Source organism: Odontesthes bonariensis, chromosome 10, assembly GCF_027942865.1.
Source record: "Odontesthes bonariensis isolate fOdoBon6 chromosome 10, fOdoBon6.hap1, whole genome shotgun sequence".
Lineage (NCBI taxonomy): Eukaryota > Metazoa > Chordata > Actinopteri > Atheriniformes > Atherinopsidae > Odontesthes > Odontesthes bonariensis.
The window spans coordinates 7,048,261-7,064,073 of NC_134515.1; the positions used below are offsets into that span (position 1 = coordinate 7,048,261).

General features: G+C 40.5%; 1 protein-coding gene across 1 annotated transcript in view; it reads left to right on the forward strand.

Annotated features, from left to right (window-relative positions):
• The first annotated feature begins 5,502 nt into the window (after positions 1 to 5,502).
• Positions 5,503 to 15,813, forward strand: part of hdac7a (histone deacetylase 7a) — a 63,622-nt gene continuing 53,311 nt past the window's right edge. Inside the window, exon 1 of the mRNA XM_075476101.1 lies at positions 5,503 to 5,711. The gene's annotated coding sequence lies outside the window, so the exon portion shown is untranslated. The remainder of the gene's footprint in view (positions 5,712 to 15,813) is intronic.

Here is a 15,813-nt window from a genome sequence, read left to right on the forward strand (position 1 = left end):
TAACCGAAAAATAAAAAGTTATTCAACTTCCTGTTCCGCCCCATCAAAACACATGAGAACTCGTGCACGTCTACGTGCACGCCAGATGCGCATACACGACTCCTCATTCATCAACTCACCTGTCATTCGCGATCATGGAAGACACAGTAAGTAGACTAGCCCGTAATGAAGTTCAATAGTCTAGATAAATAAGCGTGGGGACGAGCCTACCTTGTATCACGCGTGCACAATCGGTGATTGACAGGCAGCAGAGCCCAGCTCGTAACCTGATTGGTTACCTTTTACCGGTCCGGTCTGCAATTTTGTAAACAAACCTGCTGGCTTTGGAGGGACCTAGCGGGACATATAGGGGACCTAGAGAACTCATTTTTTTTGTATTGGGGTATTTAATGTACTACTTTCAGAATCCCCGGACAATTCCAGGCATTATGCTTGAAAAAGAGTTGCAGACTGCAGCTTTAAAGTGGGTTCATTTTAAAAGCAATGCTATACCAGTGTTTAAAGTCAAGACTTCATATTTTTTTACCCTTCATAAGAGGTTTGTTCTTGTTTAATATTGCATGTTGAATTAATGTTAAAGTGGTTACATATGCTACATTTTTTTCCCCCCACAGATTCAGATTAAAGCTCTGTCAATCCATCAAAGGGCTCAGAAAACCTGTACAGTCTGCAGGGAGATGAACAGAGGTGTGACCAGAATGGCATGTGTGGGTGGGCAGTTAGCTCATCTGGGGGGGCAGAAAACAATACCTGAAAAAAATCGATGGAAAACCACTACTACAACTTCAAGCACAATAATAATAATAATAAAAATAATAATAATAGTAATAATTCAATTCGGTAATAAAAATATGGTCACACTAGCATAAATCATGACCGTCAATTTTGTTAACTGTGGAATTTTTTTATGAAGTTTTTTTTTGTAAAGAAATGTAGAACTTGTATGATGCATGCAAACGCACCATTACAACGCCATCAGGGTCACAAGAAATGTGTTCACCAAGTCCAGCCAACTCCAGCTTTTTATTACCTTCATTAAAGACATGGTTGGTAATCCTGTTCAGAAACACATTTTGTAATACTGGGTGAAATGGTCCGTCTATCCTGAGAGAAATCTATACAAGATGTATTTAGAAAAAGGGACGAAAATAATCAGACCTCTGTGGCAGCTGCAGGACTGAGAAAAAGCTGACCATCTCGGATTGGAGCGCCTACAAAAAACCAATCATATGCCTCTGCTTTCTGCCTACGCCCCCCTCTGTCGGCTCCCTGCTCCGTGTGCGCACGCGGTTCTACCGGCTTTGGATGAAGCACTGACGAATGGGGAGGGGGGTGGAGCTTAGAGGAGGGGACACTTTCGAATCTTGCTAGCTCTCTTGCTAGCTCTCTAGGATTACCTACCATAGCTTTAAAGGGACACTATGTAATAAATTAAGTCATTTATTAGCTCAAATCAACATATTCATTCATAAGTTAGTCCTCATTGGTGTAAAATGATCTCTGTCAAAAATCTCACTTATCCTCCTGAGTGAAGAATAACTAGTCTGTATCTACATAGAGCAGGTAAGCTCTATGGAGGCTGCCATGTCCTTCCGGTCTATGAAAAATGACGAAGTGCCGAGAGGGACATAAAGCACTTCGAATCGCGATTTCCCCACCAGGCCTACAAGCAGAAATGACGTCATTGTGACGTCATTTCCGCCAAATGGCTTATTACAGCCGCTAATGCTAAATAGATTTTATTCCTTGGCACATATGTCTTTGTGTTCATTAGCTTTCTTTTTGTAAGTGCATCATCTTCTTCTTTTTATTATTATTCCTATGCTCCCCCTGGATATCTTCTTTTTGGCGTTATGCTCACATTTGTAAACTGTTATTTTGTTGATTTACTAATAAAGTTTAAAAAAAAAAAAAAAATGCTAAATAGATTTTATCTCGTAAATGATCCCACTAATAATGCATTGATTGTTACCAAACTTCTGCCGTAGTACACATAGGCTCTTAACTCACAAAACGAGGCATTAGAAAGTTTGTAAGTTTACCGGGAGTTTATTTACCGCCGCTAATGCTCCTATTGCTAACGCAGGCTAATGCTAAGGCTGCGTCGACGTCACTTCCGGTAACTCCCGGAATATGACTAATTGCATTGCTTGCACACCAAAGGAGATGTTATGTTATCTGACATGTTATCTGTCATCTGTATTCATAGTGTTGTTGTATGTGTGTTATATAATCCTTTGTACTGTGTGTCTTGATTTCTTTTTGTTTGTATGGTCCTTGAGTCTGAAGCTATAGCTTCTTGAATCTTGACACATTCCGCTTGCCGTAGTTCAAGAAGTTGCAGCGCACATTTGAAAACGTGAGGCGCTAGAGAGCAAATTCATTCAACTTTGCAAAATAAAATTGCACCACTAGATGGGGGAAGAAATTACATAGTGTCCCTTTAAGTCTACATTTCAAATCATTATATACAACAAAAACATCCGAAAATGTGAAAATCGCCCTTTTTTTCAGCAGCAAGGGGTTAAGGTTACGAAGGGGGGGGAAACACGATAAAAAAAAAAAAATAATAAAGCTATAAACTTTGCAGATAAATGCTTTTTTTTTTTAAATCACTACCTGCATTTATTCTATCAATACAAGACACAAACAGAGATAATAAATCGTGGCCTTTTTTCTGGCCAGTTTTCTTTGGATGGACAGGGCATTTCTCAGGGGGGCAGGACACCCCTGAAAATTGCTAGATTTATTGCTTGTTGTTTTAAAAAACACTCACTGAAGTGGACTGACAAGTAGCTAAATAGGTTGTGAGAAAATGGATATGTAGTTAGAGACCGTGTACAAAGGGTAAAATGCATGGGTTGATGCGGGAAGCTTCAGAGCGCTGCCAGCAGCTAATCTGAGACTGTTTTTTGATTGATTGCTTCAGATTTTCCACAAAACACAATCCCTGAACCCTAGACACTTCCACTTTAATGGCAGTAGAGTTATCTATGTTCAAATTTTATTAAAAGAAAGTGGTAAGGCAGTTTATATCACTCCCATCCATGCCCAATGTAACTGGTGAGTTTTATGATACTCAGCAGCCTTTTAGGTGACCAGCACTGCAGGACACACATTTTCAAGTTAAAGAATTTTGCACCTAGAGGGGTAAAAAAAATGCCATTTTTGTCAAAATTAACATTGATCATTATAAATGCTCATCAAAATCAGATTCACAGATATTTACAAAATCTGACAGCTTTATGCTAAGATAGTAGAATGACTCTGGGATGCTCCTTTTCATACCACTGATGCGTAAATCGACTTGAAGTTATTCGGAGTTCCAAGGAAGGAGCATGTCTCTTGAAATAATAGAAACTGTTTGCTGGCTTGAGAAGGTGTCACCTGACTCAAAGCCTGGATCTGACAGTGAAGACAGTAGAGTTTGTCCCCTTGTGTATTCAGTTGTATTTGCAACCTGGTCTCCATTTCTAACTGCCTCACCCGTTTCCCATTCCCTCATTACTTCCTCTGTAAATATACTCTTGGTTTTCTGTTGGTCATTGTCTGATAATTTCATGTGGTATCTTTTCACGTTCCTGAGTTATTTTCCTTGTAGATTTTCAGCTTGTTTCTCTGTAGATTTTCAGTTGTTTATTGATTAATTTTTAAAAAAACCATTTGATATGGTTACGCCTCGATCTTCTCCGTCCTGCATTTGGGTCTGCTTCCTCTAACCCTAACAATATTAGTGAACAAGATCCGTAAACCACTTTCACTGGATACAGTGACTACTGGATGAATTCCATGAAATTTGATGCTGACATACAGAAAACCCTACTGACAAATCCTGTGTGCTTCAGTAATCTCATAACCTTTCCTTTTGACTTTCTGTGAGATTAGTGTCACTGGCTAAATTGCCATGAAATTCTCTACATTACAGTGCAACTGGAGTTCCTGGAGGATGAATTCTATTCACTTTTATGATGTCCAGATTTCCCGCAGCAACATCGTCATGTCAAAGCAAGCATCTTAGTTTTTAACCAAATACTTGCTCAAACAGATAAATGACAACTCCCAGCTGCTCTTTGTGTTTAGTGCTAGTTATACGCCTGGATCTTTCCATTTTCAGGTACAATAGAACATCTTCTGTGTCTGTTGGATAGCTCTTCTTCACCTCATCCAGCTGACATTGGTCATCTCTAATCTATAACTATCCAGAGGAAACATTTTGTTAATTGAAGAATAAAATCACAACAGTATGACTTGCACATCCGCTTCTGATACATCAATTTATTGTTCAAGAACACAGGGAGCAGCTAATAGAGCTTCTGCAACCCGGTAGATTCAATTTCATGGCCCAAAATTGGACAAACAATTGTGGTATTGATCAACCACCCTGTCACCACCCCCAAACACACACACACACACACACACACACACACACACACACACACACACACACACACCCACACACACACACACACATTATCAGCAGGCAGTTTTGGGCAGGCAGTTCAACAAATGCTTAATCAGCTCGTCCTTATGCACTCAGACACACACACAATCACACACAAAGGTTGACCTAGAGGGGAGGAAATTGAATTAGCGGGGTGTAATGCAGCTCCTTGTGTGTGTAATAACTGCAGACTTAGAATACAGGGCCATTGTAAGTCACTGTGGTCGGAGCCTTGAGAGCCAGCAACCGCTGGGGGAAGCTGCCCTTATCACTAGATATGATTACAGCTGGGGGAATGTATGTTTGTGGGTGGGTGGTGGTGAGATTTGTGTGGGAGTCATGACCGACTGATTGTGTGGGGAATGTGTGACTACATGCTTTTGTGAGCGCACAACTGAGTATGATGATAACTTTTGAAAAAAGCGAAAAAGTAAAAGTTCCTTGACTTTTCGCCTCAAGAGACACAGGAATGCACTTTGTAAATATCACCCAGATTTTTTTACATGCATCACCACCAACCCCTCACATCTTTTTGGAATTGGTGTTTTTATATCCCGTGGCAATGACAACAAAAATAAGCTTCGTATGCTGGCTGTTTCCACTATCATTGTTTGGCGCAGGCTGCAGGTTGTGTTTTCCAATGTGGATGTCATTGTTTTTCACTGTCTGTTAATTATTTTTGTGCTGGTATTTTGCCTCCTCCTGATATAGTGTTTCCTGCTATTGTCTTTTTCGACCAGGCTGGCTGTCTCTGGACTTGCGCCAGCCAGTCCCTCCTACCTTAAAATACACACCCACACACACTACAACAACACCGTGAACAAAAACACACACATATTCTTTGCTCTCCCTCTTCTCTCCCTTCCTCCACCTGGCACTTGAGAGAAAACACAAGACGTTAGTGATACGGCAAACCAACCGTGTGTGTGTGTGTGTTTGTGAGGGAGGGAGTGAGTCCACCAGTCAGCTCAGAGGGGTTAATCTCCCTCTCTCTCTCTCTCTCTCTCTGCGCCTCAATCTCTCCCTCCCTTCTCTGCCTTTTGTAGCGGCCCCTCACTTTCTCAACACTTGGACAGAGGGAACTGATACTGCCCCTGTACTGTGTGTGCGGAGTGTGTGCTGCTTGAGTGTCCTCTACGTTCTTGATCTTTGTGGATTGAACTGTGCGTGAACATGACTGATGGGACTTTGTAACACACTGCTTTTGCTGAATGTTCACAACTCAGACTGGCAAGGCAGTGCTCTAATTGGGAGAGTCGTCTAATTTCATGTGAGTGTAAAAGTGCCGGTTTGAGTGTGCATGTGGAAATACTGTCTGAAATGTTGCAGGTTATTTCAAGTGTACAGTAAGTTGCAATGTGGAGAAAAGTAAAGATGCAAAATGCTCAGAAAGGGTTTCTCTGTCCCTGGCTGTCTTTCATTCCACTTCTGTTCCTTCTCTTCTTTGGCCGGCTTGAGTTACTCAAGTTACCGGCTTCCTCCTGTTGTTATGAGCCCTGTGGTTTCTTTGCCGTGCTCTGAGGGCGCTCCCACGCTCTACCAAAGAGAAAGAAAGGAAGGAAAACAGCGATAACCAATTCAGACCCACATGAGCGGTGGGAGAAACATGCTTGGTTTAGTTCCCTGTCTCTTCTCGGCATCATGCAGGCTTTTGTCCAATAAAAACTGAACAACTTGCAGAAATGTGTCCCTTTTGCACGTCAGATTGGCTACTTTTTTTGTTTTCTGGACAAAAGTTTTCTCTTTTCGTCCAAGGTGGTGGGGGGCTGAAGTGGTGAGAAAATTGGAAACAGAGCCACCCACACTGGAAGTGAGTCAGCCCAGCATTTAGTGCTGTGTTGACTTTGGAAATGGCAGAAATTGAGCTGGTGGTGTGCAGGGGGACAGAAGAAATTGTGTCAGGAGATGAAAAGAAAAACCAAGTGTCAGTTTGTTCATATTTTCTGCTGAGTACCCCAGCATGTTTGAGTTGTTGAGGACAGGCATTGAAGGAAAGAATAGAAGATGGACAGAAAAAAGAGGGGAGGAGAGGAGGTAGAAGCCAGAGGCTGTTTATAAAGGGAGGGAGCGGCTTGTGTCCATCTGGGACAATCCCAACTGCTGAAAGCTTCCCCACCCTGATCCCAAACATCTCTTTCCCTGCCTCTTTCTTGTTGACTCGCTCTTGCTCCTTCACTATAAACTACAAGTAGATACATTTTGATTGCAGTCTGTAAAATGCATCTAACCTGTTACATTTGTACTTTTTGCAGATATATGCTGCTTCCATTTCACTTGTAGTCTTTATCTCTTGTCACTATATATGTATCCACTATGTATCCAATATATATGTTTTTATATGTCCTACAAGACTTAAAATATAATGCAAAAGAAATTTCTGTATTCTATAGTAGTTTGCACATATAAAATAGAAATGGCCTCACCTTAGCTGCTACTTCGATCTCCCAAAGTCATTATTGGGTCCTAATGTCAAACAGTGGGGCAATGGAGTCCTGCATAGTTTGTCTCTTGGCTTTCAAGGACTGTTACAATGTGAGACATGTATTTTATATATATATATATATATATATATATATATATATATAAAATGTGTGTGTGATAGAAAACTTCAGCTTTTGATCTATGTGCTTTATTTTCCTGTTGTTCAGTGGCTGATATCATTTAGCAAGCAGTAATTAAATGCTTTTGAATACTCCCAGAGGAGAGATGATTTCAGCTAGTTGACAAAGCAGACCCAGAGCTTGGATTACCAAAATAAAATCAATATCTTGGTTTACAAATGTATTACAAGCCTGTAGAAGTCATTTACACATGCTCTCCTCATCATCATACCTCCCTTCAACAGCTATTCACTGACTTCTTCATATTTCAGACCCTTGGTGGACACAGCCCTAACTGCCTCTGTAGTCCTCTTCCTTTGTCTAGCCTGCTTGACCTCCCTCCAGCTTCTCTTCCTCCTCCTCTTCCTCTTCCCTGCCTTCCTCCCTCTGCTATGCCTGTGTATCCAGCGATAAGGGGACGTCGACGGTAGCACTTCCTCTCGGCACAGGAAGCAGGAAGTGTTGATTTCCACCACAGTCCTTCTGGACAAACTCTGCGTTCAGGCCACTGGGAACCTCGTGCACAAGCATTTAAATTAAAGAAGCACCTGCTTTCGCACATGCAAGAATGCAATGTAGTCAGTGTGCAGGCATAGAAATGCATGTATTTGGACGGTCTGTTGTCAATGCTTTCAGTATGTATTTGCTCTGCAGCTGTGGCCACAGACTGGTTTTCATGGGAAAGCACCTGGTTAGCAGCCCACTTTGTGTCTTTTGACCTCGGGCTTGGCTCACAGGTCAGAGGATGATTAGCTAATTATTTCTCTAATCACAGTGCATGTTTTGTTATCGCTCTGTTTGGCCAGAAAGGCCAAGGGGGCGCTGTTGAGCTAAGAAAAACACAAACAACCATTCATCAGCTAATGGATTCCAGTTTGACTGTAGCTTGGGAGGGCTGTGTGTGTGTGTGTGTGTGTGTGTGTGTGTGTGTGTGTGTGTGTGTGTGTGTGTGTGTGTGTGTATGTGCGTGTGTGTGTGTGTGTGTGAAAGAGAGGCTGGCGGCAAGAGAACCTGTGGGAAATTACAAAATTTGAGCTGAGCATATCTTACTCCATTATTTTCTCAAATGTTTCTCAAGAGTTTACAGCTATCCTCTGGTGTTATTGATGCAGCATTCATGCTGCCAGTGGAGCTGCCAATGAAGTTCATTTTCTTGTCATTTTAGAAGTTGGCAGTAACAATATCATCGGTAACCTGAAACCATGAAAGTAAGCCAGAACACAGCTTTAGTACTGAGGAAAATATACTGGATGTATGAAAATAATGACAACATTCTCAAACTCTTGGAGAAACTCTTTGTTATGCTTGTTCGTCAATAGTTTTAGAAAGATATTTTAGTTCAGTGCATGGTGCGCATGGACAGAGTCATTTTTAAAGATAAAGAGATTTACTGTATAAGAGAAAGCAGGAAGAGAGTAGAATAGCCTGAGACAACTAAAAGAATACGCAAAGAAGGTGAATTGTGTTTTTAGAATCAATAATCTTTCAGTTTTAGTTCATTGTTAGGTTTGTGGCTCGCACCAACGTATATTAAGTCTTCAAAGTGGCAAGGAAATGAAAAAGTGAAAATGCAGTGTATGTCGCTGGAAACTGTGGAATACATTTCCAATTTTTAAGCACTACAACTTACATACATCACAGTGTAATGGTCTACATTTTGTAGTTTAATAATCATATGTAAATAAAAAGGCAACTTGTTTTTGACATGTAGATTAATCTTGAAGACTCATTTGCTCAGACTTAAATTTGATTTCGAATGCATTGGACGGTATTCTATCCCTGCGTGCAGCCTAAGGGATTCATCATGCGTGACTTTTGCAGCTTTTTCAAACAGAACTTAAACCACAAAGATGGAGATGTTGGAACATCAAAGGAATAAGGAGAAAAGGGAAGGAGGAAAAAATGGTCACCTGTGATGGAAGAGTTAGGATTAAGTGAAAGCAAAGAGGGCAGAGCAGAGCTTGGTGAGACACTAAAAGATCTGGGTGATTAGGAAACATTTGAGATGTGAGCCTAAACTATGGTTAGGTCAGGGGTCAAGAGGGGTGAGGAGGTCAGAATGGGCCCAACAGCTCTACTTAGAACAGGATATCCTGCGAGGAAAACTCATCTGTCTGTCTTTCTCTCTCACACATTCGGTCTCTGAATTCCCACAGAGGGCACAGCAGAGAGGAAAGGTGTAACCTTTCATTGAAAAACCCAGAGAAAACACGAGTTCATCATTCATCAGTGACACACTGCAGATACACACGATTAATGTCTTATTCTCTTGACAAACTGGGAATGTATTAAGTGTTCTATGGTGTGTGATGGTGGCAGTATGGTGCTTTCATCCTTTGCTTTAGTTTGTAGACGTTGCCATCTATTTACCATCAGGAACAGCCAAGATCAATGTTTCTGAAAGTTTATCCCACTGCGTCCTATCTTAGCCAGACAAACTGTAAGAAAATGATGAATCATCCCTCTTATTTTTAAATTATAGACAAAATGAGCATTGATATCAGTGACAAAACCCTGAGAATCCAAAAAAATCCAGTGTCAAAAGTATTGAAAATTTATTCCAGAACCTCTCCTCCCTTCTAGTTCAATTTATTCTTCTTATTTATTTTTTACCTACCCTGTTTCTTGGAACAGTACATGGGACCCCAGCCAGCTCACAGCTGCTGTTCTATGGCTGAACCTGACTCTTGGACCACCTATAGATCCAAACTGGAGTCTTGAGGGATGCGCTTGTGTGCTTGAGTGCAAAAACAGTGCATTTTTGGCTGATTATCCAAGGTTGCACAAACTCTGTGTAAACCCGCTGCGTGACATACAACCTCATGTACCATCAAATAATCCTAGAAAAATATCAAAAATATCAAAGTGTTTCCATGAAAAACTTTTTATCTGATAACAGGTTACAACCCCAAACACAAGATTTTGGCTTTGTTGCTTTAATGGTGCTGACGTTTCACTGTCGGCATGTTTGTCAGAGACCAAAGCGGAACCCATCCACTCACACACCTCGTGTCAGTGAGTATTTACAAAACGGGTGTATCAATTAGTGCAAACATTAAATTGTCCTTGAAAAATTCAGATTTTTAAGAAAAAATCAACAAAAAAATAACATCTTTACAGTAACATAGTGATTTTACTCTGTATTTTGAGATGCTGTAGCTGACAAACAACAGTGATCCCACCACCACATCATCTCATTTAATTAAATGTTGAAATGGGAAAATAAAGATGTCATACTTTCCCAAATAGCTAGTGAAATACAGAGAGACTAAATGCAAACGTTAATGATTATACTTCTTAAGACTAAGATAAGATAAAACCCACATTGTAATAAGTCGGAATGACCCTTCAAGCACAGTCTAATAATGAAGACTGTGCTTAAAGGAGTCCTGTTCCTAGAACTACGCTCTGCTGGAGAGAAATCTCTGCTATTACTCTTGGGATCTGTTGGAGCCACTCTCCCAGTTTGGGGGTCACGACCCCAAGTGCTCATATTACCACCAGCAAAAAAATGTTGCCTTCACTGCCCACATCTTTTCAATTTCCTCTTTAAGCCCCTTTTCTAGCTACTTTTCAAGCTTCTTGTGTTCCTTCGTCTCAATGTTGTCGCTTATGTTTGCTGCATCTATCACCATTGCCTTCTTCTCTAGGTTGTCATCCCCCAGTGTCCAGTTCTTTAGAAACCAGTTTATCAGTCTGGAAGTCCCACACAATCCTTGCTCTGTCTTTCTCCATCACCTTTGGAAGTATCTCCCACTTTGACTTTGGGACTCCCAACACATGCTCGGTACAGATGTTCCTCTCACCATTCCCCACTTGGCCACTTGGATATAGTCTTTTCAAAATCAGCCGCTTCTTCAGTCTGATGGTGAAACGAGCCATGCATGGGCCTATCGTTCCACAATGATTCCTCCTCCTCTTCCATACATTCCCTGGGTTTCAGAAGCCTTAGACACTCAATTAGCAATCCAGGTCAGTTTATCAAAATATTCAAAGCAAGCCCCCCTTTTGTCTTGGCTTCCCCTTGCCTCATCGATCTTTGGCCGTAAAAGCAGATTCTATTTCTAGATGTACCAAGGACAATAGAAGAGCAATTTTTTTGCCTTCTTCACTACCTTAAATCTTAAAAGACTCACACTATATTGTTGATTTTTATAATGCATCAATTGTGCATCAGGCATTTGTACGGACCATGTTCATTAATTGCAGTCTGTGTTACATAAACTGTGGACTGTGCTGCAACGTGGATAAAATATATGGAGAAAGTAGATAAGTGTCTGATACAAAAGTGATGCAATCTGAAAGTCTACAACATGGTTTTCGTTCAAATCGCTATACCATTTGCTGTACGATTTTTGAAGTCTGAGATGTTTTTAGATGGCAGAAATTAGTGTTTTCTTGCCCCCCTTCTAAGCAGTGATTAACTTTGCTTACCCCTCATGAGGGAGAGGGAGAATTCTTCCTCCAAAGTATTTCATTCAACCCCTTTTAGAAAAAAACCTAAATATGATAATATTTAACTAAGCTCATATTGGTTTTGCCAACATGCTCTGCTTATTCAACAAAGGCTGCAATTGCATTTGTTTAAAAATCTCTTTGCAGGATGACAGGTTCCCAAAACCGTCCAGTAAACAGGCTACCTGTGTGTCCATGTGACTTTGTTTACACACGCTGCTTCACTTGTTGCCCAATTTGGCATCCTGAATCCAAACAATCTAAGAAAAAGCTGCCTCCATGGTTTTGAAGCAAAGCAAAATGTCTATGTTTGACAGCACTGTGAAAAAGATACAGGACAATACAGCGAATATCCCCACACACACAGACATCCAAACATAACCAAAATGATCTTTCTTAAGAAATAAATAGAAATGCCTGATTTTCTATATAATGTTCAGCAGTTATCTCAAGTCATATCATATGCTCATAGTATGACACAAATTGAAATTTCCACCTCGTGCAACAGCTATAACAAAATAGTCGTTATTTTCTCCATTCACTGAATCATGTAGTCAGTCTGATATTCTCACATTTAAGTGTTTGCTGGTGGGTCATATTTTCCGTATGGGAACATTAACTTATTTTTTTCCAACCGTTGGTTTATCGTGACACTAGTGAGAGACACAGAGGGAGAAAAAAAGATTGAGAGAGGGAGAGAGCAAGGGATTGAAAGCGAGAGATGGTGAACGAGTGTCAAGCTATTTTTGGCCTGTCTGGGTGTTTCCTACTCGTACGCTCACGCTTCTCAGGCTTGTTGTTGTTCAGAATGGTGGGTGTTATAAAGGGTGAGTTTTGATTTGATTCGACTTTTGAGAGTTTGTGCGTTCGTATGAGTGTCTTCTGCCTGAGATTTTCTTGCGGTCGCTATGACTTCTCTCTGTGTTTTGATCAACTTAAAACTCTAAACATCCCCAGGGTGTACAGGATCCTCATCCCCTCATTATACACTCTGCTTGTGCTATCGGTGAGGCTGACCTGAGTTTGCTCTCAATGTAACTGGATCAAAGGTCCGAAACAGACAATCATTGATTTAGAATTTACAACAACCTCTCAAATCAAATAGTTATATCCATCTCTGCTGCAGGATTTTTTGCCCTTTATTTTTTTGAAGATTGTCACTTGAACGGTTTTGCTTGCGACCTGAATTTTTTTCTGCATGTGAAGTTTCTCTGTGTACATGTTACAGAGAAACTGTCTTTTAATGTCCTATGCTTTATGATTGCCTGGCATCTGTGTTATAACCTCTGAGACTGAAATGATGGGTAAATGTGCATGCCTCAGGAGAAAAAAAAAAGCAACAGTGCTTCTTTCTTTTACCTCTCAACACTGTTTAGTGATGACTGCACACATGACACGGTTTCTCTGTTGTGGAAAATGTCTGTCAGCAATCCATTGTGTTTCTGTGGACTGCATATGTCACCAAGGTCTCCAGTGTGGCTAATCTTTTCAGACAAAGTCACACCATGGAAACAGTTTAAATATGCTTGTGTGTTTTTTAAGGAATGCACAGACTGCATAGTAATGTGTGATTAGGTCTTGCTTTGGTTTGCATTTAGGATTACTCAGCAGGTACTGTATGTGTGTGTATGTTTGGCTCATTCATATGTATGGACTCAGAACTCAGACCGCGTCTCATCAAGCTAGCACAAATGTGTAAAACTGATCATGAAAATCTAATTTCATCAAAACGGGCAGATCATTTTCAGGGAAGTTTTTCACTCCCACAGACGCTGCTCCTCATCTGCCTCCCCTGGTGTACACCAGGGTTTTTCTTTTTTTTGCTTTACAAAATCCCCGTTAAACACATTTTCAAAATGCCAGCTCGAATGAATAGTACTTTCCCTTAAAATTGTTGGAGAACATCATGGGGTAAAGGAGAAGATGGTGGGAGAAATCTTACCTTTTTGAAGTATTACCATCTTGTGATACAGAGGCTATATAATGTGATTTGATTTGATGAGGTGGTATAATAGAAGAAATTACCTCATTATCAAGGTTGCTTCTTAAAAAAAGTTAAGAAAATGCCATGACAGTGAATAATATCCCTGCTCACCCTCCAGTCTTCATGTTTATCCACATAAATACCAGTTGGCACGACAGTTTCAAAACAATCAAACGCTGCTTTGAAAGTGTTGGCTGAAACCAACTGTGGGGCAGAGTTATCTCCTTTCTTTTCATAAAGGATATTGTTACTTACGCTATTTTCTCCTCTGCGAGGAGATAATAAAAGAATCACTGAAGCTCCTTTCCTTAGTAATAAGCTAATTTGACCAGCTCTTACCGTGGCTGCCACTTCTGTTTCTGGGTATTTTCTTTTGGCGAAGGAACCTTTCCGAAGCAAAAGACACCATTTGACCAGACCCTGTGTGTTTCAGTAAGGTGACCCTTAAAGAGACAGGAGCTGAACAGAGCGTTCCAGACAAAAATAGAAGAAGAGCTGCTACATACATGCACAAAAAGAAAAAAAACATGTTTTTTAACCATTAAAGCATGTAACCCATTCTAGTCAGTCTCCCTAAAATAAAGCTGTGAACCTGGACATTAGCATAACATGCGCTCTTTAAACAAAAGATTTTGCCAGCTGGCCAGTAAACTGCATGTGGAAGACAGTAACGCCTCTTTGTTTAGTGATTTTACACAATTCAAATGACTTGGAGCTTAAAATACCAATCGTTTTCATTACACATTCATGTTCTTTTGATCAAATCGTTTTTTTTTTTACACAGAATGTTATCAAAGTGAAAATAAAAAAGGTACAATTTACGACGATTACATCTTTACGATGCTTCAGTTGACCAACAGTTTGAAAGTCATATAGAATTCCTTCACCCGTCATATTTGACGTAGAAAACCACAAATTTATTCATTTCAGATGGGTTTTTACTCAGAAAATTTTACCACCAACACACTGAAAGGTACATTTCTTTTGAATGGATTCACTGACTAATCCCTGCAGCTTAAAAGTTATGAAATGACATACCTGTACTGTACTGTATCTATAGGATAAAGAAGTAGCAGACGATTTTCTATTATTCTCCATTATCTCTTGACAGCTTGTCTGAGCATAGGGGTTGCTTGTGATGATCGAGCTCTTTTGCTTTGTTTCTTTATAATGCTGTTATGGCCAATGAGTAAATTAGAAATATTCTGACATGTTTCATCTCTCTGCTCTGATGTTGGCACGCAGTTTGGGTTTTTGCTTTGTGGTTTTACAGTTGCTGGGTCTTCAGTGAGATCAGGCTCATGGAGGCTAAACATATAATCTTCCTTAATAGCAGCATTCTGCATATTTGTTGCTTTAAATAACCCTGTAGTCTCCGAAAGTTTCAATCTGGGTCTGTCTCGTGATTATCAACTGACCGACACGGAAAGAGATCTTCTTTTCCAGCAGGTGTGAAGTTTCCGGCGCTGAATTTACTGGCAAAGAGAATGTTGAAACCTCTGAGTGCAGTCAGTACTGCAACTAACCACACCCTGATACGTTCTTTCACTTACACGCACACATACAAGCGCACGTACATAAATATAAACACACACACAAACACATGCTGGCGTGCATACATGAATATGCGCATACACAAAAATGAAAACACACAAAGCTGCACTTTTTTTTGCTTCCAAATATTTTCCAGCCTTATTATTTTTATCCTCTTTGTTCTTGTGTTTACTCAGCCCACCAAAGATAATAAGTCTTTTCCTCAGTGTCTACCCCCCTCCTCACATTACTCTCTGCCTTCATCATCCAATCTCCCTCTTCCTATCTTCACCTTCCCCTGGCTTCCCTGCTCTCCTCCCGCCTTTTCTTTTTTTTGCTTTATTTTTCTTTCCCATTCTCCTCTGTTTCTCCCTCTCTCCTCTGCTCCTTCCTTTTTTCTTCTCATGCAGCATTCTTTGCATTCCTGTTGGCTTCTTAAGGGGAAGGACCCCGCTGGCAGACCAAGGCCAAACATTATTACAGTGCTCTTAGCCTCACTCTCTGTTTCTCTCATCCTATCTCTTCACTTCTTTCCCTCTCCTGCTCATTATACCTATCTGTTCATGTCCCCTTCTTCTCTTTCCTATAACTCCTCTCACTTTTTATAAAGAAAACCCAACCCTTAATCTTAAACGCTCCATCTATGTTATAAATTGTGCTGAAAGTGGCTGTGAGCTTGGACATGAAATGCGTAAAAACAGTTCACTGGAACCACAGTCTCTCATAATTAGTGGAAATAAGGGTCGTATCCGTCCCTGTTACGTAAAAGAGGCTTATTTGTGTTTATACAAGTGCAAGTG